Source organism: Ambystoma mexicanum, chromosome 1q (assembly GCF_040938575.1).
Source record: "Ambystoma mexicanum isolate Mex_15411 chromosome 1q, UKY_AmexF1_1, whole genome shotgun sequence".
Taxonomy (NCBI): domain Eukaryota; kingdom Metazoa; phylum Chordata; class Amphibia; order Caudata; family Ambystomatidae; genus Ambystoma; species Ambystoma mexicanum.
This window is the reverse complement of record NC_090922.1, coordinates 865,595,865-865,618,257: the sequence shown is the minus strand read 5'-3', so window position 1 is coordinate 865,618,257 and position 22,393 is coordinate 865,595,865. Positions and strand designations below refer to the sequence as shown.

Sequence of the window (22,393 nt, the reverse complement as noted above, 5' to 3'; positions counted from 1 at the left end):
GAAACGTTGGTCTCTTGCACACCTGTTCAACCTTCTAGACCTCTGATTGTATATTAATGTATGCCTATGTGTACAATCACAACCATGATCCTCATCAGATGAGTTTCATCAGCTTTAACTGTTTCTGTGCTCTATTAAAACTATAGCAGTTCTTCAATTGCTCTATCTGTCTTTGCTTCCCTCAGACTTTCAGTTAAGTAAGTTCATGTTCAGATCTACTCTTGATATGGACATTTTGCACATTCAATGCTTCTAAACTTCCATTCTCACCGCATTCACTTTGAACCCACCACTCTGTATGGGGCCAGCTAAGTATGGTCTACTGATGGGCGGGCCCTCCACCTGCCCCTCTAATTCTTGCCCTTTATGTTACTACAACAATCAATGTATACGCAGTCAACGCTTCCATCTGGGATCTCAAACAGTTGGATTTGGCAGTCTTGGAATTAAAGTCATGGTGTTTGCTTGGGGCAGTAAAACATAACCTAGCAAATAAGCCTTCATGCTTCAAGGGACTACTTACACATATCACGAACACATCACCCACTCCTCTACCATTCCTAGTACTGCATACAGAGTCAGGGCTCACATAAATCTACTCACCCACTCGCATAGTCTAGGAGATTAACATTTGCTTGTTCCTCGACCTTGCTGGTGAGTAGGGGGAGGCTTGAAACTTTTGTTTGACATTACTGTTGGAAGTAAATGGAACATTTGTTGTACTATGCATGGCTGGCATCTGGGTGGCAGCATTATGCCAAATATGAAGTGTGCTTATGGTAACATGTATTATTTTACAGAAAACACTGGTCAATTTTTTGTCACCAATCACTGTGCAATTTTCATAGGTCGAGCATGTAAACGAAGGAACTCACCCTGCAGTTCTAGTTGCATTTTTAAGAGTTTTCCAGGCCTGTGAGGACTAAGAAACTGCCCTCACACAAAGTTGCCTGCTTTCACAGGCATCAATGAATTGCTGCCCATTGATCAGCACTCCTCTATGATCCTGCTGTGCTGAGTCTACATGCATCCAAACTATCACTAACAACATCATCCTCTTACTTTGCCTTCTGTCTCTTCCAACCTTTCCATATGATAATTTGTGTTCTTATGTAGTGCTTCATGCTAGATTCCTCCAGCTTCTAAGTGTGTAGTAACAACTGATATTACCCCTGATATATGATACTTCATTTATGAACATCAGAAGGATGAAAGGATTTGGCCCTTCCGAAGGATTTGAACTTGGAAAGTGCAGGCGCCTCTCATGTTAGTACTATCCAGACTTTTAATGTCCCAGTCAGGTGATGTCATCGTTTCGGGTCATGCTGATGACCTATAGGGCAGCCTGCACTATCTAGGAGCTGCTCACACTCCACCAGCCGATTTCAGGGGCAGGCACAGTGGGCACTAGTTTTCTCACACACATTCCCCCCCCTCTTAGTAGCCCTATTTTTCTACACCGTCTACCAAACCGGATCCAGAAATAGCCTCCTGCCTTATTTGTGAATTGTTTTCTGTTTTTGTGCTGCCTTCTCCCCTGTTTTATTGCCTGCTCCTATGATTGCTTCTTCACACCCCTCCCCCTCTTTGTAGCTCCTCCTCCTTTCAATCTCTGTGGTTTGTGATCATTTGTCTGCATGTTGCCTGTTTATTTACTGTCTTTTCCCCTCCGAGTCTCACAGCATAGGCTAATGTCTTTCGACTTTCTTACCATCATTCAAGCCTCAAACATGTCATGATAATATTGTTCTGTCATCTCCACTCATTTCAGCACTATACTTCTGCTTCATACTCACCCCCACCCCTGCACAGTGACCTGATGCACAGAATCAGAAGCAGGTTTACCCCCTGGCCTCATCATTTCTAAAGCCTTCTTCACTTTCATTTCCCCACTGCACAACAATAACACCCCCACCCCCACGATCTCACCCACACTAGGCTCCCAAACTCCCTGGAGCCTAAGGTCCAACATCCATGAAATACATTAAAGGTCACTAAAGGTCCCCATGAAGAGGGACTATAGGATATAACCAGCCCACACCCAGCCACTGCATCAAAAATATGACTGGGCATCTTCTAAACTCTCTTTCACCAGTTTTCAGTACCACAGCCATGATATTACTTGCATTCATAGAACTAAGCGATTGCTCAATTCCAAGATTTGCCCTTGTGTGCCGAGGTTTCATTACATTTTTTCATTACATTTTTAATGTCGTCACTTTTTCAGAAACTACTGTATCAACTTAATTCGTTTTCATGTTCGCAAGAACTATTACATCAACGTTTTTAATGAACAACCCATTTCTCACATCATCAACTTGATTCATATAACCTACAATGTCTCCATATGCATGTACCAAAGCACCAGCTTTACCTGTTATCAATTCTTTCTTGGATAACTTTTACAGAAGGCATAACATTGACTTGATTTTTAAATCATTTCATAATTACAGCCTACATATCATGCACGCCGCAGTCATTTGTTTTTATATTTATAAGGCTAGAACAGCCTCCACGTTATTGCAATCATTGTTTTGTATTTGTACTTCTAGAACCTCCTACACCTTATTGTATTGCATATTTTATATAGTTATGCTCCTAAAACAGCCGACACGTGTATCATTCAGCGGTCCATATACACCATCGTGGGCCTAATGGTGAGCTTCAGGGCTAGTTGTACTGTCTTTCTTATATTTTCTTGTAAGAAATGGTATGTTTCCTTTGTTGTATGTCTTGTAAACGACCCAATACATTAGCAAAATCTCTCTTTTTTTCAACCAATGTGCTATAAATTCCTTTCGTGTATTACTGGAGGTACTCGACCCATCAATCTATCGTGTTTTGGTTTCGCATCTGTTTTTTTGTTTCACCACCTTAGGTTTGGAGTTGAAGCGCTCAGCATGTTAACCGTTTGTTCCAGCGTTTCCGTCGAACATACCTCCAGTAATAAAGTAATACAACTCAGAGCACATGGACAATTCTTCTAATTGTGCAATTTTCGTTTAGGGAACACGTACAGGTATAGTATTCTTGAACAAATGCAGCAGAGTGTCTAAAATATATCAAAAAGTAAATAAATAGTTATTTAAAATATTGGTGAAACCAGGATCAGACGAGGCACCTGTGGTACTTGAAGATAGAATTAAGCAATACCAGTCCTAGTCAGGTTCGGCCACATCGAACTGAAGGTGTGTGCCCAAAATTGCATTGGCACACATTGGTATTTCCATCATCCTGTATCTATGATCTGCCCCATACCAATCAGGTGGAGGACAAACTCCCGGAAAGGGTTTCCACTAATTGCATGGCTTCTTCAGAATAAGTGTAGAAAAGGGTCTTCCCATCACCTGTAATGAATATTGGATATTCCTTTTGTTATCATTCTCAAACTGTTTACGTCCCTTCTGTACTCCTGGGCTAAAATAAGTGGAAAATATCAAAGTGGCATTCTCATTTTGCACAATTCCAAGATCTATGGCTGATCATAGTATTTTTCTCTTGGTCTCCATAATTCAGTGACTTAACTGCATAGTCACCATACTTGTACTTTTTGGGCTCAGCCCCATCGATCTGTGCGCTCTTTGCACAGCAAAATGCGCAGGAACTGGCTCTCCGGGCAGCAGCTGCAAAGACTCAAGGAAAAGCTTTGTCTTCCTGTCTGAACTCCTTCTTTCATGTCTAGTGGGCATATATTGCAGCAACCGACTCCCTAAATCTTCCCCTTGCTCTGTAAGCATTGTAATACCTTGCCTAGCATTATCAATACTCTTAGTTGTTTTGGTTAAATCCACTTGGGCAGATGCCGTCCTTTTCTCTGCTTCAATAGGACTGGCAGCAAGGTTAGCAAGCTTGTTTTGGACAGTATCTACCCTTGCTGCCACATTTTCAATGTTTGAGCCCAGATCTGCATGACCCAATTTCAATTCTGCTATAATTCCTGGCAGTGTAACATGAGGCTCTGTATCCATGCATTGATTTGAAGTGGATCCCATTATGGGGGATGACTTTGATTGCTTTTGAAAGGTAAAGTGTTGCAGATCTAACAGTTCTTTTGCAGGCGATGTTTTAGCCTTAGTGCATACGCCATCACCAGACAGACGCCGGACTGCCGCCACGCCACCGATTTAGGGAAAACATCAACAGCACCTTCTAGCCACCTGCCAGTTACTCTCAGCAGCCAATTTCTCTGATCCTCAAACCACTGGTATAGGCATGGATGTGTCTCTGCAGCCCCTTCACTGTGGTGCCCATATCCAGGTCAAGTTAGAGCAGAATGGCGCTCAGTGCCTACCCTGCTTCGCAGCTCCGGACCTAGCAGCTTAGAGCCTCCCTTTGCCAATCACAGCCTATGGAACCAGGCTCTCCTTGGGGTAATGATCCCTCAAGGGATATCACCTCTTCTTCACCCAGGCGCTCCACAGGAAGCGTGCCAATAAAAATACACCAGCAGGCTATCGGCGAGTCTGTTTCAGGCCCTCCATGTCGCTACTCTGCACCAGGTTTCTGCATCTTTAAACCTCTTCTGTGCAGTGCTTTCAATGGTGTCTGCATGTCAGCCCCCATTGCCGGACCGAGCAGTCAGTGGCCATGGTATTGTGGTTGATCGAAAATATACAGCTAGATGTGATGGGTCGGGAGAGTGATCTAAACCCAAGTGCAGGCTCGGCTCCAGCAGGGGATCCTGGGGGGCCAGGTCCCGCCCTCAGGTTATCCCCTGCCCCCCTAGAAAGGAGGCATTGCAAGTTGGACCTGAGGGAGTGGAGGCATTGGGGGGATTTTGGGGGGGGGGGGCGGCAGCATTTCCCTTTAAACATGTGGCAATGCAGAGAGATTGTCATTCTAATGGGCTGCACTGAAGGAGGCCTGGCCAGGATTAGTTTGCTTGTCCTGGACAATGATCTATACCCCATAGCCATGAAAGCACAAATGACCAGGGAGATGAAGGGCCATTCACACCTCTAAGTGAGGTAGCACTTACGCAAGAAGGGTGCATACAACTATTTTCTCAAGCCTAAAGTCACAAAGTTGGTTTCTGTAATTTAAAGTATGCTTATTCTTTGTAGGAATATAGCATTTGTTCACATCATGCTTAATACAAAGGTTAACTATGTCAAACAATAAATGGCAGGTGATGTTGATCGCACATAGATTTCTGCAGAAGGTGCATCAACTGACTGAGGACTCTTACAAATATATTCTGCTGCATTAACTACTTGAGAATAATCAAAAAAATAAGGTTGGTAGTAACAAAAATGTAATTCTGGAGGGGAGAGCCGTATAGTGAAAAAGTGATGGATGCAAGACTTTGAATTAATAATAATAATAATAATAATAATAATAATAATAATACGTTTTCTTTTATATAGCGCTACAAACACTCAGGCATCTGAGCGCTGCTTATTATTACCCATGGTGTGTGGTAAACATTAAACACTACCACTGTCATGTATTTGCACAACATTTCATGCTATCATTTTTTTGTATTTCTGTGCCATTACAGAAGGGGACAAGCCATTAGCAAATGACTCTTGGTCCTATCACAAAAAGGCGCAGATTAGTCTCAGTTGTTAGGCCATGAACGCTCTGCACGGGAACACAAGCAATCACAGGCAATTTTTGGCCCTGTGGTCGAGCAGTCTAGCAGTTTAGGCAGGGCTGCTCACATTAAAGGCAGAGCCAAGGCTGATTTGCAGACAATGTTATGGAAGGCTGACCAGAGCAATATCGGTGGTTATGATTGATTCAGTGACAAACATTTATCCTTTTTTAGTTTTTCCTACTAGGTATAAGTCAGAACTCTTGCAGTGGAACACAGATAGGATAGAGATAGGATGTGAGGAGAAGCACACATCCTATGGGCGTTTTTGGTGATTTACCCACTCAATGACTAGCAATAGCCAGTAGTCGAAGTGTACGAAAAGAAGTAGTGGAGTTATGTTCCCTGCCGGTCTCCCCCACTCTCCACAAACCCCATCGCTACACCCCCTCCCACACACAGTCCAAATCCCCAAACAAACATACCTATTATTTAAGGGAATGTTCAGTGCAGTGCACTGAAGTGCAAGCTTCAACTTCTTCCTGCACTTTTATTTTAAAACTAAACCGTATAGGAACAGTAAAACTGAAAAATCTAAAGTATAGGAGCACCGCTCCTGACCGCTGCCACCCACTTCAACCTCTGGCAATAGCTATGTGAATGCCTATGACATTACTACCAGCTACCTGCCCCTCACTGCCAAAATGTACCCTTTGGGAACTCTCTGTGCAAGTTCTATCACAAAGTAACACCAATCTTTGTGCTGTAAAGGACCCGCCAGTGTTTCTAAGCATTCTTTTGAGTGTTTAATTACTTAATTGCCTCTGTAAATGATCTCCTGGTGTGAGACAAATCTCTTAATGTGTGTCTTCAGCCAGTTGATTTTATAAATAACGAGCAAATGGCGCCCGTACTTCGCATGGGTTCTGTAGACAGACATGATAACACTGTATTCAATTGTTGACAATTGAGGAGCAGATATGGAAGGGAGCAGCATAATGGGACCTTCTGTGTGCTCTCCCCACCTGTCGCCTCACCCTGGCGTGGTGCAGTATGTTGCAGTGGATTGTGGTGCAGATATTTTGGAAACGGAGCGTTTTATGGCCTTAAAACGTGGGTTTTGAGCCTTCATGTTTTGTTCCTGGCTTCGAAATGGTTAAATGCGGTCCTTCTATGACCACATTGATGTTTTGCACGTTGCGGTGCATATATCTCAGAAACCGTGCATCCTAGGGCGTGGAAACTTGATTGACCTTGAACTTCTGTTCCTCGCGTCCAGACACTTGAAATTTGCGCTGCCTGGTCCTTCTGCAACCACTTTGATGTTTTGCTGCTTCCAGCCAACCGTCTCAAGTGTGCAGAGGCTTAAATCCAGGGAATGGGGTGGAGTTCCCACATGAAATGTAGCCAGTGACGTCTGGAGAGCCCTAACAGGTAACTGTGCAAAATATGGTGTAGATTGGCTGAAAAGTGTGGAATTGTATGAGGAACAAACAAACAGATTTTCCATTTTATATATGTATAGATGTCTGTGTCAATGCCTCTGTTCCTTGCACTGGAGTCCTGTCTAAAACAAGCATTTGCAAAGCCAACAGTTTTGGCTTGCATCTAGGTATTAGATCGACTTTTGCCAGACATCATATGCCCAAGTATTCACAAAGTTTCCCAGCTGTTGCCATATTATGGCCAGGTGTTACCCTTATGGCAGTGACTGGCAAATGCCTATACATGCCTAATCAAAACCCCAAGCTGTTGGCTTTACCAATGCATTTTGCTTTCAGTTTGTCTCCCTAAGTAAAGGTGTGTATGCCGGATGTGGGTGTCTTGTTTGCTATGCCTAGGGAATCAAGCTGTACCTCACTGAGTTGATCCAACAAAGCCCTACCTGAAAATGACAAGGCTAGGATGGCAAGTATGGACCACTTTCAGATCTTCTTTTCAAGCTTACTTACCAGTGGGGTTCCAAACCTGTGTCTAATGTATCTTTTTCTGTTTGGAAGAGTTGCCTGAACTCCCAAGACTTTTCATGATTCAAACTGATAAGTACTGAATTGATAACATCATACTGTTTGATTAACTTAACAGTGTTTGTATGCAAAAAGAATACATCAGGTGTATTGTGGGTCTTGTTTGAAAGTATGATGAAAATCCTGCATGCTGGGTGTTTAGGCAGTGCCAGAAATAGACATTATTTGCTGAGTGACTCCATCAGTGATTGTTGGAGGGGGATGGGAGGATTTCTCCCACCCCCGACTAAACCTTTGCCTCTCAGAAAATTAATCATGAACACTTGGAAAATAACACAAGAGCACGGGCGTTTCCTATAATGTTGCTGGCAAAATATAAAATATTGACATCTTTTAAAACAAAAATACAGTATTTAAATATTTCCTAAAGAGTGCAATCAGAGGTGGATTTCACATTTGGACAAGGGACAAATGGCCACACCCCTTCTCATTGCGTTGCCTCTCTCCCCAGTAAAGGTCCTCCCAGTGAGGTCTTATCTTTTTAATGCATTTCAGAGCCAGATTATTTACAACAGGAAGTGATTAGAATGGAAAAAGGTAACTGGCAGTGATCATTGCTTTAAATTATTCATTCTTTAAATTAATTCTTTAAATTATGTAAGGTGCGATTGTTGTGTGTTTAGAAATGAAGGTGATACAGAACAAGCTGTGTGAAACAATGACCGTGTATGAGATTTTTTGTAAATTCTCATTAATTTCTATGCTGGAGCTTGTAGGCTGCCATTCAGGATGAGGAAAATATAGCTACAATCATAAGGTGTCATTTTCCAAGTCAAGCAGAGTGGAAAAGTGGTGCTAAAGGCATTTATCAAAACATTGTATGCACTGGAGGATTTTGTATGATTTGGCAGTCGAAGTTGGAAAGCAGATCGGACTTAACAAGTTTGCCTGCTCTTACAGGTCCCCCTGCCCAATCCGACGGGTTTTTCACCAGCATGTGTTTTTATGTTGACTGACTTTTACACCTGGTAAAAGCAGACAGATTCCAAAAGAAACCATTGTGGATGGCTTCCACAATCATTCATTGTGGGAGGGATTTACACTTTTCCATACACGTAGTAGAAAAATGAAGAAAAAAGGAGATATTTGCCAATGTTTTATTCTTTACTTTTCCAGGACTTGGTGGAAGCAGTTAAAATTGCATGGAGGCACCCTTTTGCAAAAAGAAAACTGCAAACACAAGTGGTCCCCTCTGTGCAATTTAGGGTTCAAGACAAAATGACTCCCTTACTGTTTTTCATCAACACATTTCCGCAATGATGCATACATTGTCAGGTTGGTTTATCATGTGACTTTTTAAAGTAATCCATGTAAAATTGAGTATTATTTTAGGTATTCAAAACCAAACTTCAACACATATTTGTACCAATTTGAGCTTGGAAGATGCGTGGTCAAGTATCAAAATTTCAGATAGGCTCAAATTCTGGCTTTACCACTTAATCAAAGTGTGTGATCCTGGGCAAATCATTTAATCACAATGCCAAGAAAAAACAAACACACACACACACACACACATCTTTCTTTGAAAATATCAGGCCATATTTATTGAGCAAAATTGTTAAATTCAATAGGAAATCAAAGTAAACACATCAAACAAAAAGCCCTAATGGACAATTGCATATAATAACCAGTAAGTAAACAGTGTGTAGCAGACAATGAAGAATAGGGAAGTGGCAGGGGAGCAAGGGCCCCTACTCTCCGCCAAGCCCCACCGGGAGTGTTACCAGGAAGACAGAAAACCCTCAACCTTCACCATTGGCCTCTTGGCCCCACGTTTCCCACTCTGGCTCTCATTCCTGCATGCTAGCACTCTTTTGTGCACTCAACTGAATTCAATTGTTTTGCAAAAATGCAACAAAAAAAGAAATTGTGCTTCAAAATAAAATGTTGTAAGAAACAAAACGTCCCATTCTTTGCTTCAGTATACTGGAGGGATGGGGCTGTGTTTCACAACAAAGTGGCGGAACCATAAGTACCTCCTCCAAGGCTTACTGATAGTAGCCACAGTGTTCAGGGAGGCATTGTTGAGAGCACACCATCTGAGATGGAACAAACACTGGTGTCTTGCTCCTCAGCCTCCCAGAGGAGGAAGCATCACCCTTGATTCTCCACAGCCAGGCCAAGAAAGACATGGTGAGGGTTTTTGGGGGTAGTTTGGATTGGAGATACATGGGAATGGTGGTCAGGGGGAGATGATGGAAGGTGACCGGGGGGTGAAAGGTGAAGGAGAAGTGGATATAATAGAAAGGGGAGAACAGATGTCAAGGGAATATAGGTAGAGTGATGTTGTAACAATATTATCCTTGATTCTCTTTTGCTTTGTACTGTATTTTATAGAGCTGTGCAAATGCATTTTTCTGTATCTGGGAAGACATTTTTTACGGAATCACGGATTTGGGAAATCTAGATTAATGTCAGTACTTTGTTTAGGGTACTCCTACACCCACTGGAAATTGGGCCCACCTGATCACAAACCTGGCCCACCCAGCTCGGCCTCCATCCCGTAACCCAGAATGCTGTACGTGCTTCCCAAACTATGAAGCCAACCTTTCAGATATTGTCACTCATATTAGAAAATATCTGGGTATATTTCACACAGACAGTACTAATACAGGATACTCAGTTTGATACTGGCTGGCCAATTCTATTGGGTCTTTAGGAGCTTCTATAATCCACGGGGCCCTGTTGGTTGGTGCTAATTATTTGTGAATACATTGCTTGTGATTGCTAATCAGATGCATTATGAAATGTCTGGAAAAGAAAGTTGTTAATAAATCGAGACTTCAGGCAACTGAATAGATGCTTAAGAATGAACCTGGTTTCTGGAATTGTTTATTCAAGGTGTTTAAATATGTGAGGCTAGTGTTAATCAGCCACACATAGGGGAAAATGTGGAAAAACATTGTAGCTATATGCAAATCAATGTCTCAAAGAATGTTGATGGAAAATGAAAATATGTGTGAATCTAAACATAATTGGAAGAAGTACGCTAATTTGAGAAAGAATAATCCTCTATATTTAGTACTAGGCCTGATATAGCTCAGGGAAAGACTCCATTTTGAATGATATGCTTGCAGACAGGATAGAAAGATAAAACGCGCCAACTAATGCTATCTTTACTGGCATGTTTTGTATTCTGCTGGCTTCGCAAAGTAAATTAGAAATATGCTTACACCACCAAAAGAATGCCTGTGTTGCACAAACAACTGCTTTTTCTTTGCATGATGATAGAGAATGTGAGTCTTCATTGTATTAAAGGTTCACATCTGTTCTGATTATCTGCCTAAATTTGTAGATGTGTCCTGCAAGTCTACGTTTGCCTGGCTTTGCATAGAAGACCATTCTGCTAATTGAGAAGACTGACATCCTCCTTAGTTACAGAATCTTTCACTCATTATACAGAAGTCAATGTACTGAACACCTACACAGGTTGTGGATAAAGGGACAGGATAACTGTCATTGATTGCTTGGGGATGGTGTGATGTCCATGTATGTGCTCCCTCTGCAGTGCTGGGGGAACACATTTATCAAACTAACTTCTTCTGAGATTTGAGTCCCATGTCTATTTTCTGCGACATTTATATCATTTCTAAATGTCAGCCCTGGTGAATCATAAAATGTGATATTTAAATAAATGTGATGTATGCAGTGGGAACACTTTTCTTTGATTGTCAATGACCAATGCCTCACTGTTGCGATTTGGGTCATTGCTTTTTATTTGGAGATTGTGCTATGCATATGGCACTGTCTCTGGTCATATACATACCCCTCTCTCTCGCCGCTACCTCCTCTCCTATCACTCGCTTGGTACCTCAGGGTAAGAGTCTATCTTTCTTTTTTATCTAATTGGTGAGACAAACTGTTTCAAATTGTAAGGCTTTTTCGCTTATCATTCCATATGCACCTGCTTTATCAGGATTCTTAGCTTATGCATATGGCCTTCACTTTTGCATTTTTATAATCTTGACACATTTTCATAACTCTTTTACATTCAAGTGGAATTTCTATCTAAACAAGCACAAGTCACAAAAACATTTTAAAATAATCAAGAAAAGGGTGAGAAAATAAAAACTATTTTCAATATGGAAGAGGCTTATTGCACAGAATAGATCCATCGAACTAATGGCAATCTTGCAGACAAGGTCCCCAGCAATAGCAATCTTTCCAAAAATGGTTAACAAATTGATACTGACTGGCTATTATAAAGCACCCTATCATATGCTATTGTTAAGACTGGGTGCTGATAGAATGTGTTGATCTTGGGATTCATTTGTATCCATTACAACAACTACTTTCCTCACCAATGGGTCCTGTTAACATGGGTCATTTGGGGACTGCTTCTTTCTCCATCCCCTATCTCCTCGTGGCTTTGGAATAGTCTCCAAATTCACCAACCTGCATGACCCCTTTAGTGGCATTTCTGTCAACCATTGCTGGCCTTTTAGTTCTGTCTTGTCTTTGCAGCTGCATCAGAATTGTCGATTTTGACCCTTGCTGTGGCCTCTACTCACTCTTCTGGGTTGCATGTTTGGAGCTAAAGCCTGCAAGCTCTGGGGGTCCACAGGGTCAATGACTATTATTAAGGTAGACTTTTCCACCAGTTGTCTATTAAACTGAATTGATTGAATCAAGTTGATTTACCCTCAACCCACCACAATACAATCCATTGCCATTGAGCATTTATCCTTTGTTAACCTTCATAAAGACATTAGCTTATTGGTCAGAACCATCCTGAGGCCTATCATCCATGTACACCAAGCACAGACCTTAGGCCTTAAGGCTTTGTATGACCGCCCCCCTTGTTAAATTTAATAACATTGATGATCACAACGTTTCTCCTGTCATAAATGAGTTCTTGAGTTTGTTTGTCCGATATTTTTCGGCATGCCACTTTTCTTTATTACGCATTTTGCTGTGATGTCCACCTGCTTCTTTAATCTAACAGTTTGGGACATTTTATGAGTTCATAGTACAACTGCCCTGCCTCGCCTTTGGGATGCAGATCAGCCTGTCCGGGTAGTTTTTGTCACTAGGACCCTCTGCTGTATGTTTCTGACATGTTACCTTTCTTTTGTCCATTATGCGATTACGTGCTAATATGCTTCTCATTTTGTTTAGTTGATCTCGCGTTATCTGAAAATTAGCCATAGTTGCCTTGAGTACGCCATAGCTGCCTTGAGTACGCCATAGCTGCCTTGAGTACGCCATAGCTGCCTTGAGATAGCCATAGCTGCCTTGAGTACGCCATAGCTGCCTTGAGTACGCCATAGCTGCCTTGAGTACGCCATAGCTGCCTTGAGTTGGCCATAGCTGCCTTGAGTTGGCCATAGCTGCCTTGCGTTGGCCATAGCGGCCTTGAATTAGCCATAGCTGCCTTGAATTAGCAATAGCTGTCTTGAGTACGCCATATCTGCCTTGAGTTAGTCATAGCTGCCTTGATTTAGCCATAGCTGCCTTGAGCAGAAGGTCCTTTTCAGATTTGTGTTGTTCCTGGTTAGGTATTTGATTGGCATTTTTCCCCAACTCAGTGGGAAAATGTGGTGGTGAGGACGGGTCTTTTATTCGTAGAGACACCGTCAGGTGTCTCAGGCAAACACTTTTCTTTGTATGAAAATCCTATGATCAATGTTTTTTTTAAACTTTAATTAGTATGTTTTTCATGTGGACTCTCAGGTGGATTCCCCTAACTCTGTTCCCATTTTTCAGTTTGCAGTCCTCTCCCACTCCTAAAGTGACTTGCCAAAACTGTTCTAAAGTGATTTGATGAAGGTGTGGAGTTTGGTGCCAGCCTGTACACTGATGAAGCAGTGAACTCACAAGGCTGACTGGTATTTTTAAATACATTTATGATTGATGTTTGATGCAGGTGTAAGATTAACATTCAGGCAAGCAACAATAAAGCCAAAGTCAGGAGTAAGCACAGAATTAGTATTCCTTCTTGCACTTGCTTTAGTCCCTGCTTGTCTTCCCTGAGTCATTTTGTCTGGCTTGGTACTTAAAAGTGGAAAACACTGCTGTTATTATTCCTTCCTCCGACCCAGTATGCCCTCTGCGATGCAGCAACAAAACCTCGCACGACTGGCTCCTGGCAGTTGGCAGAATCATCCAAGGCAAACCTGAATTAAATCAGTGCAGTAACTTGAACGTTCCTTCTGCATTCACTTTGTCAGCCAGCCTTGCAGCGTTAGCTCCATGCCAGTAGGAAACTAGTGCAAAGAGCATACATTGATGGCTCAGGCTTTGGGGCTTGGGGTCGAAGGGCAAAAGCAAACTGCAAAGCGAAGACGAGCAGCAAGAGCATCTGGCACTCATACAGTGGCAACATTTGGCGACGGCACATGCGCGAGTGATGACCTCTGCCTCCTAGGAACGAATCATCAGAGATAGCTCTTTCCCGTGGAATGGTGATCATAAAATTCTTCTCCCAAGGCTTTTTGTTCTGTCAACATTTGATTTGGTTTACTCAATCCATTCTTATAATTTACCTGATTTCCCAATCTTTTGCATGTTGCCAATGGGTGGCATATTTCCCAACCTGGCTCATTTTGTTTTGTTATTTCTGAGTATTTCTATTGCTTACCACTTTCTACAGTTTCATTTAGTTTAATTCTGAACACTGCTCAGGTTTGCATTTCCCTCTGATTTTTAGTACCTCTGACGTTCAAGGGTTTCCCTTGTCTCTCAAGTTCAAGTTCTCTTTTGGTTTCCACAACGTTTCGGTTTCAGTGTTTGATGGTTCACAGCACCTCTTGGTTCAAGAACTCTTCAAGTCTCTTCCACCTCTCAGGTTCAAGTGCTCTCTGGATTCTCATCGCCTGCCAGGTTCAAGAGGGCTCCAGATTCTGAGTATCTCTTAGGTTCAGAGAGCCCAAGATTTCCATCGAACCACCTTCAGAGTCCTATCATGATTATCTCTTTGGGATAGATCTTTCTCCTACCCAGGTTTCCGTCAGGATAGGACATGGCTATTTTCCCATTAGCCCTTCCCTGAGTGACATGATGCCCTGGAAGGTTACAAAGCCAGCCACTGCTAACTTGTTTTCCACTTTTCTGATGTTCCACTCACTGAGCCGCCACTTCTCTGGCACTTTCTATGTGTCTGCTATATTAATATGAGTAAGACAGCTTTAATGAACGTGAGGCCTCAAATGCCTTTCACCCTCTGACTTTCACTGTCGTTCATTGTAGCAAGAGTCCAGGCGTTTATTTGCAGATATCATACATATCTTGCTGTTGGTCTGTGGTTCCCACATACTGCACTTTTAATTTGTAGGTCTTGCATTACTTTTTTCCACACAATCTTAGGGAACTTTTGAGGCTCTGTTATACTCCAGTTGTTAGATGATTACAAATGGTATAAGGTTCACATAGTCAAGAGCACAGATGTGCCATGATCAATATTACCCAAAACTGCCGGATTCCATGAGTGGCTGCGACACACAGAAACTCAAAGCAGATAGTGATGAATTGACACGGGAACCTGCCAGTCTGTCACTGTGGGAGGAAGTCCACCACACCCCTTGAGGAGAAACTGAAGACCTCTACGAGGATGCGTTCCATCACAGAACACAGCCACAATCTGATGAGGGAGGGAAGATCCACAGGACCACATTAAAATAAAGTATGGTCACCTCACCAGAGACTATATGAAAGCCTCTCTCACAGTGACCGTGGCCCCTCCCCTTGCCCATGTCCTTAACATGGGGCCAGTACAGTAAGAGGGGGTTTGTCAATGCCCCCCTCCTATTGTTTTTTCTAAACTTGCGTCAAAATGCAACACCAACCCCAAAAAGATGCATTCCTATGAGGAGACTTCATTGCAAGTCAGTTCAGACAACAGCATTGTGTTGAACGAAACTAGGAATATGATACTGACAAATAAGATCAAGTACTGTAGGATCACCCATGATTCACAAGATTAACCTCATGGTGGAGATAAAGAAATATGAAAGGGCCATTTTTAAAGCTATGTCATATCCTAAAATGTGTTGTGAGAGGTGCTAACTCCCTGTGTATGTGGCGAGGAGCAATGACAAATGGAAATGGGGCTGTCATGTTTGTGCCTGATCTTTTATGCATATTCACAATTTCCTGGCATGAAATGTTTCACCAATGAATGAGAATACATTAGTTACTTACTAGTAATTGGATGTTATCCCCAACTTACTTTCCTCGTTACCACCCCTCTGTAAGAAGTATGGTCACCTCACCAGAGACTATATGAAAGACTCTCTAGCAGTGATTGTGGCCCCTCCTCTTGCCCATGTCCTTGGCATGGGGCCAGTAAGAGGGGGTTTGTCACCGCCACCCTCCTATTGTTTTTCTAAGCTGGATTCAATAGTCACACTCACAGCAGGAGAGGAGAGGGTGAGCTGAAGGTTTTCTGGCACAAGCAATGAGCCATTGTAAAGAAAATATGTTTTTTGTGCTGATGCCTGCCACGTCCTGTGGTGTGGCCTCAGCTCCCAGGCAGCTTCATATGCGTGCTGAGGATTTTTTAAGCTGTTGGAGGGAACACGCTTACAGAATGGACCAGCAGCAAACTACAGGGAAGATACGAGGTGTCTAGTTGCTGGATCTCTCAATGGAAATCTCACCAGGAAGTGATGGATCACAGGAATGATAGTGCAGCACACACTCATTATGAAAGCAGGTAAAATGTATGATTGCTGATTGTGGGAAATATTTGCCTTATTTTGCTCTGATTCATGCTGATTAGAGCACTCAGATCTCCAGGAGGAGATCAGTAAAGGGCAATGCACACCGGGGCAAAATGCATTTGTAAATTTGACAGGTGAAAGCATCCTCATTCATCCTCCAGGTTTCCCTCCCGAAAGAGGTAAAGGAATTCTATGTAGTCCACTAGGCAGTAGCAGATGTAGCTTTTAGTGCCCGGGGTGTGGAAAGCTCCTGAGGAGGCAATAGAAGTGTAAATGGTTCAAGGTCAGTGGCAGCAGGTGAATATCTTTATTGGATGGGCATTAACATATTCTACAAATTAGCACAAGCGAGAAAGCATAGGAAGAGAACCCTAAGTAATACAGGGGAAATAAGATGTTTCTCCTTAAAACATTTTTAAAACAATCTGTTGAAATGGTGCATTTTACAGCATACGTTTTGAGAGAAAATTGGTTAAAAGGTCATACAAGTTCCAATCGGTTCCCTAGTGTAATGCGTGAAAATATCTGAGAGGTTCCATGTCACCAACATTGCACAGGAGCATTTGACAACAGTTTTATGATGCCTGAGATCACAACATATGCCAGCATTGCCACCATTGTAAGTCATTTTTATGCAGGTGGGCTGATGGTATATCCCAGCATTGCTAGTGTAAATCATTTCATGAAGCGGAGTCTATAATAAATGCCAGCAGTTCTTGTGTAAAGCATGTGGCTTTTCTGGCCACAATCTATGCCGTTATGGTCACTGTACATAACTTTTAGGAAGCTACAAACAAATCGAGGCGTGTATGGTGTCTGTTAATCGCATTGATGCAGCTGCAGCCACAATCTATTCCAAAATACTCAATATAGAAAATTGGAGGCTGTTGCACAAACACTTGGGGACGCCAAGGTAAGGTGGTCATCAGTTCCCACATCTGTTGAATTTCAAGGTTTTTGTTAAATTAAATCTGATCTTTAAGGTGAAAATGGAATGCAACAAAACCCCTGAAATTCGGCACAGAATTCAGGCAAAGCCACCTTCACTTTGCACACCCTGCTGCATAGCGTATGAACATAATGATGACTTCAGAGATTACATCACTTATGACATCACTGGTGACATCATGAATGACATCATATAAGATATCACTGATCACATCACTGAAATAAGGTTGAAAGGTTTTGTTACAATGTATTGCTCACCTTAACGTCCCTTCAACTACATTTATTCAGTGAATTTCAAGGGTTTTGTATACCATCATTTTTTTATGGACCACTAGCCTTGGCCCTCGGTCGTGTCCACCATACATGTTCCCTCAATATGTTTGTTTTGGACCTAAAAGGTGGCAACGACCTTCGGCCATGACCACTATACATATCTTTCAGGCCCAATAGCCAGGGCCTTCGACCCTGGCCAGTGAGCACGGCCTTTAGCCCATTAATTTTCCTACAGCAAAAAAGTCAAAACTTCTGTGCAGCGCACAGCAGAAACTGCTGAACGGAATTGGATCAGGTACACAACAACTTGGGCACGAAGTGTTGACTCGATTTCTGGGAGGGGTTTGGGGTAATTCTATTCAGTAGTTGTTGAAATATTTGACGGAGAAGGGGTTTCCCCTTCTCCCAAAATTATAGCTATATCTCCCATGGTGCAGAGAGGCTTCTTCAGAAATGAAAAAGCCACCTTTTCTTTTGCTCGATGCAAGAGATAACCAGGGTTAATACAAAAAAAGTTGAATGTTAAAGCTACTTTGAGGTGGGGGGTAATGGGTGTGGCTGAAGACTCTGGGCCTCATTACAAGTTGGTCGGTAGGGGATACCGGGCACCGGTAAGGAGACTGGTGCCGGTAATCCCCTACTGCCCGATTCCGAGGTCCTCTAACAGGAACCGCTAGGGACATGTGGTCGGACCACACATCCCTTACGGGTCCCGTTAGGGGACCAGGCCACTAATTACGGGCCTGCAATTAGCAGGCCCGTAAATAAAGCCTTCCCCATTCCCATTGAGCCCTAGGGGGGCTCAATGGGAATGGGGAATGGTTGGTGCAATGGGGACTTACCAGTCCCGCCAGGGTCGGACTAGACTGGTAAGTCCCCATTGCACCACACTGGACTCGGTCCCGTTATTGTTGGCAGTCATGGCGCAAATAGCGCCATGACTACCACCAATCTCGGAATGAGGCCCTATGGCTGATGGGTTACTTTAAGGAACCAAATGGTGCAATATGGAAAGTGGACATGGCCAAAGGCCATGGCTACTGGGCCCCTACGAGACCTACATGTCAAAGGGCCACGGCTAGTGGCGTAGCAATAGGCGAAGGCCATGGCTAGTGGCCCCATTTAGTAAACCTATTGGAGCAATATGTAGAGTGGCTACGGCTGAAGGCCATGGGCTATGGCCATGGCCAAGTGCCATGGCTAATGGGACTGGAAAAAAGCTATTGGGGCAAAATGTAAAGGGGTAACAGTCGAAGGCCGGGGCCAATGATCATGGACGAAGGCCATGTCTAGTGAGCTGGAAAGAAATGAAGTGTTTCAAAAGATGCAGTGGGCACTGCCGAAGGATGTGCCCACTCGCCAGGGCCAAAGGCCCTGGCGAGTGGGCCTGAAAGAGTTCTGTCCAAAACAAACATATTGGGGCAGCATGTACAGTGGGGACAGCCAAAGGCCATGGCTAGAGACCTGTAAAAAAATGATGGTATAACAAAACCCTTGAAAGTCACAGAACAAACCTTAGTTAAGGTACAGTTAAGTTGAGCAGATCTAACGCAACAAAACCCTTGAAATTTAGCAGATGAGGGAAAGTCATGCCCAGCTTAACTTGGCACATTCCCATTGCAAAGGCCATGAGCACATACCTTTTATAAGAGAAGGGATTAGCAATGACATACAAAATGGAACTATGGGGGACATAAACAGGAGCACACTGATTTAAGCTGGTCATGACTTCCCACATCTGCTAAATTTGAATGGTTTTATTGTGTTAAATCTGCACAACGTAACCGCATATTAACTAACGTTTTTTCAGGGAATATATATATAGGTAGATAGAGCTGCTTTACATAGAGTACTTTTAAATACAATTATTAGCCAACCTAAGCTAGTACTCATTTGATGACCTCATAAGGATGAAAGTCTGTGTTGACCTTGCCAAAGTCTGTGTTGACCAACGTCATTAGTGACATTTGGGATGTTATCTTTGATGTCCTGGGTGTTCGTCTTAGAAGTGCACAGTGGTGGCAGGAGTTCTGGTTGCTTAGGTTACCACAACTGGCGAATGTCTTTTTCTTTTTCTTTTACTTGTAATCATAACGTCCCTTTAGCAAATCCTTTTCACTGAATTTCATAGGTTTTTGTTAGAGCAACTTAACCATAACGTCTCTTTAACAAAGTTCTTTCACTGAATTTCATAGGTTTTTACCAGACCACCCCTTAATTTGCTACATGTTCATTATAATGAGCAAAGGAGAAGGGGGGTCACGTGAATCAAACCGCTGAAGAATCAAGCGGGGTAAAATGCTCTCAATGTAAGAGCTCAATGAGGGGATAGGCCAGGCCAAGGATCATATAAAATCTGTCAATCTTTATTATACATGTATCTAATAACATTAAACATAGTGCTGAGATCATGATAAAACAGCATAAAATCAGACAATCAGTGTTGGATATCTCCAATTAAAGTGCATATTGATCTAGTAGGCATCCTATGAGCTAAAGTGAACATAAAGTGCATAATGCAATTATAATTCAAGAACATATTGCACAGAACCAATTTCCAATCTCAAAAGTAATACAAATTATTACTATAGAACCGAGAGAAAGGAAAAGGAAAAAAGGAAACCTAAATAATTAATTAAGGGAAAAAGAACACAATTAAAAGGTAGGAGACACAACATAACAGGAATAAGAACAGTAAATATTTCCTGTAAAATTAAGCTGTTGTCCCCAATTGCAAATTGAATTTGCAGTAATCTGACAAACTAAAAGTGCATCAGTGAAAACCAAGTTAAATGCACTACTTCTTGCAAATCCGACCTAACTAGTCAACGACCAGTACCTTGTGCAGCCCCCAACAATCTCCTGGGCTGCGTTGGTATCTAAGAAAAGGTAGTTTCGACGACCTAAAAAAGTTGTCTAAGGCGTCTACCTCTTTGCCTAAAAAGAGAGAGAAGGCTTGACAGTTGTCTTCCTCAGGACAGGACAGAATTGGTAATCAGTTATAGAGAACGCAAACAATTTCTTCGCATACAATTTTTTTCACAGTTTTTGACAGACAATGATGGATGTCTTGATGTTGATCCATATATCCTTCCTTCGTGTGATTCTTCCTCTGTTTGTAATTATGGTCAATACGTTCCATCTTAATTCAATCCACAACTGAAATTATATCAACCAGGAAAAAAGCGACAAAAAAGAAAAGAAAGGGAGAAAAAAAGAGAAAGAGGTGTAAACCAATGCATCTATACACGCTAAAACCATTAGATTAAAAAATTCTTGACCTGTCATACTCACCCCCCAATGTACCAGCTGCATAACCCGCAGACAGTACGAATATCCGCAGACATCAGGTAGAATGAACAAAACCCAGAAGCACGGGGGACAACAGAAAATGTTTACTCTTCAACCAACATAAACACATCCATAAAACAACATTACTTATATTTACTACACGCAAATATACCTTTTGTACAATTCAACATTTCAGAATCTTAACATATTTTTTTATTTACCACACAGTATTATGGAATGCACCAAGCACAATCCATAACTGTACACTTCTAATTATCAGTTCAGTACAACTCTTCATACAGACTGAGATACACCAGCAGCTCATTGCAAAACAACCTCTCACCAAATAGTAAGTACAGTGTATTTCTTTCTCTATTATTACCATTCATTATATAAACATTTCTCATAAGAAAATATCACCATTTTTGATGTATGACAGACACACCTGAGTGGCTAGAGGAACGCTTTCCCAAAGAAGAAATGAGTGTTGATGAAATCGCTAATGGTAAACAATACATCTTTGAATATTAAAAAATAATGTAATTTATGCAGTGCTCATTGAAATAAAAGGTCTTTTTTTCTTATAGTATCTACTTTACTTGAAGAAAGTACACCACAAATTAATTATGGAGAATCCCAAAAATCTCAAACACAATCCCAATCCCAAAATGTACATAAGGAAATCATGAACTTGTCTGCTAAATTGGATGAATTTAGCAATGACTCTAAGAAACTTTTACATTATGTAAAAACTCATGTTATTAAAAATGTTGATTATCCTACTTGCACCTGTGCCCCATTGCCCCAGCAATCATTCCAATCAAATTCACAAAACATAAATGAAAGACGGTTTGATGAAACTTCTCTCCCTCCCTCCCCTAATGATGACTTTCTAGAAATTCCAAATTCTCCCATTTATGTTTCCCATTCCAATACACCATCCCTTTCATAAATATATCTATTTTGTCAAATATCTTTTTGACAATTTCTTTTTTTAGCCCCAATTAAGAGTCCACAGACTGTTAGGCTGTCCAGGGTGTCTGTTTACGCAATGGGATGTCCGTGGACATTGCGCCATGTGCAGACATGTCTGTTCTCACATGACACACTTTAATTAGTCCGTGGACAGCACGTCTGTTTGCGGACATCCCCGCGTATTTGCCTGGCATATCCTGCCATCCGATGTCCGTGGACACCCATCACTGCTGCAGACGATCCCCAGACATCTTCATGTGACTGCTCCGATGCAGCGTGATGCATTGTCTGCAGACAGTGTCCGTGGACAGTTTGAAACTGCATTTTCAGCCAATCTAGGATGTTTCAAATTGAAAGTTTACAGTTGCAGAACTCCTAGACACATACTTAGTTGATCTGTCAACTTTTTAGAACTTTCAAGGTCTATTTTAGGCTCGGTAGTCTGCGGACAGTCGCCTGGTCCACGGACGGCTCTGCTGAAGGGACCCACCCCTTACTTTTAGTCATTCTCAATATGGCAGACCAGGGGAGAGCATCTTTTTAGAGCTACTTGCAGGAGACTTAGAATGGCACATTTCATGGCCATCCCTCCTCCTTCCCAGAGGCCACCAGCACCACCACCATAACTACCTGGAGGGCCTGGACAGGGGAACAGGTGCAGTGATGCAGAGGAGGATGACAAG

At 42.2% G+C, this 22,393-nt stretch overlaps 1 protein-coding gene across 5 annotated transcripts in view; it reads left to right on the top strand.

The window, feature by feature from the left end:
• CRB1 (crumbs cell polarity complex component 1) overlaps positions 1-22,393 on the top strand; it is a 1,156,197-nt gene that overhangs the window by 585,836 nt on the left and 547,968 nt on the right. The window lies entirely within an intron of this gene.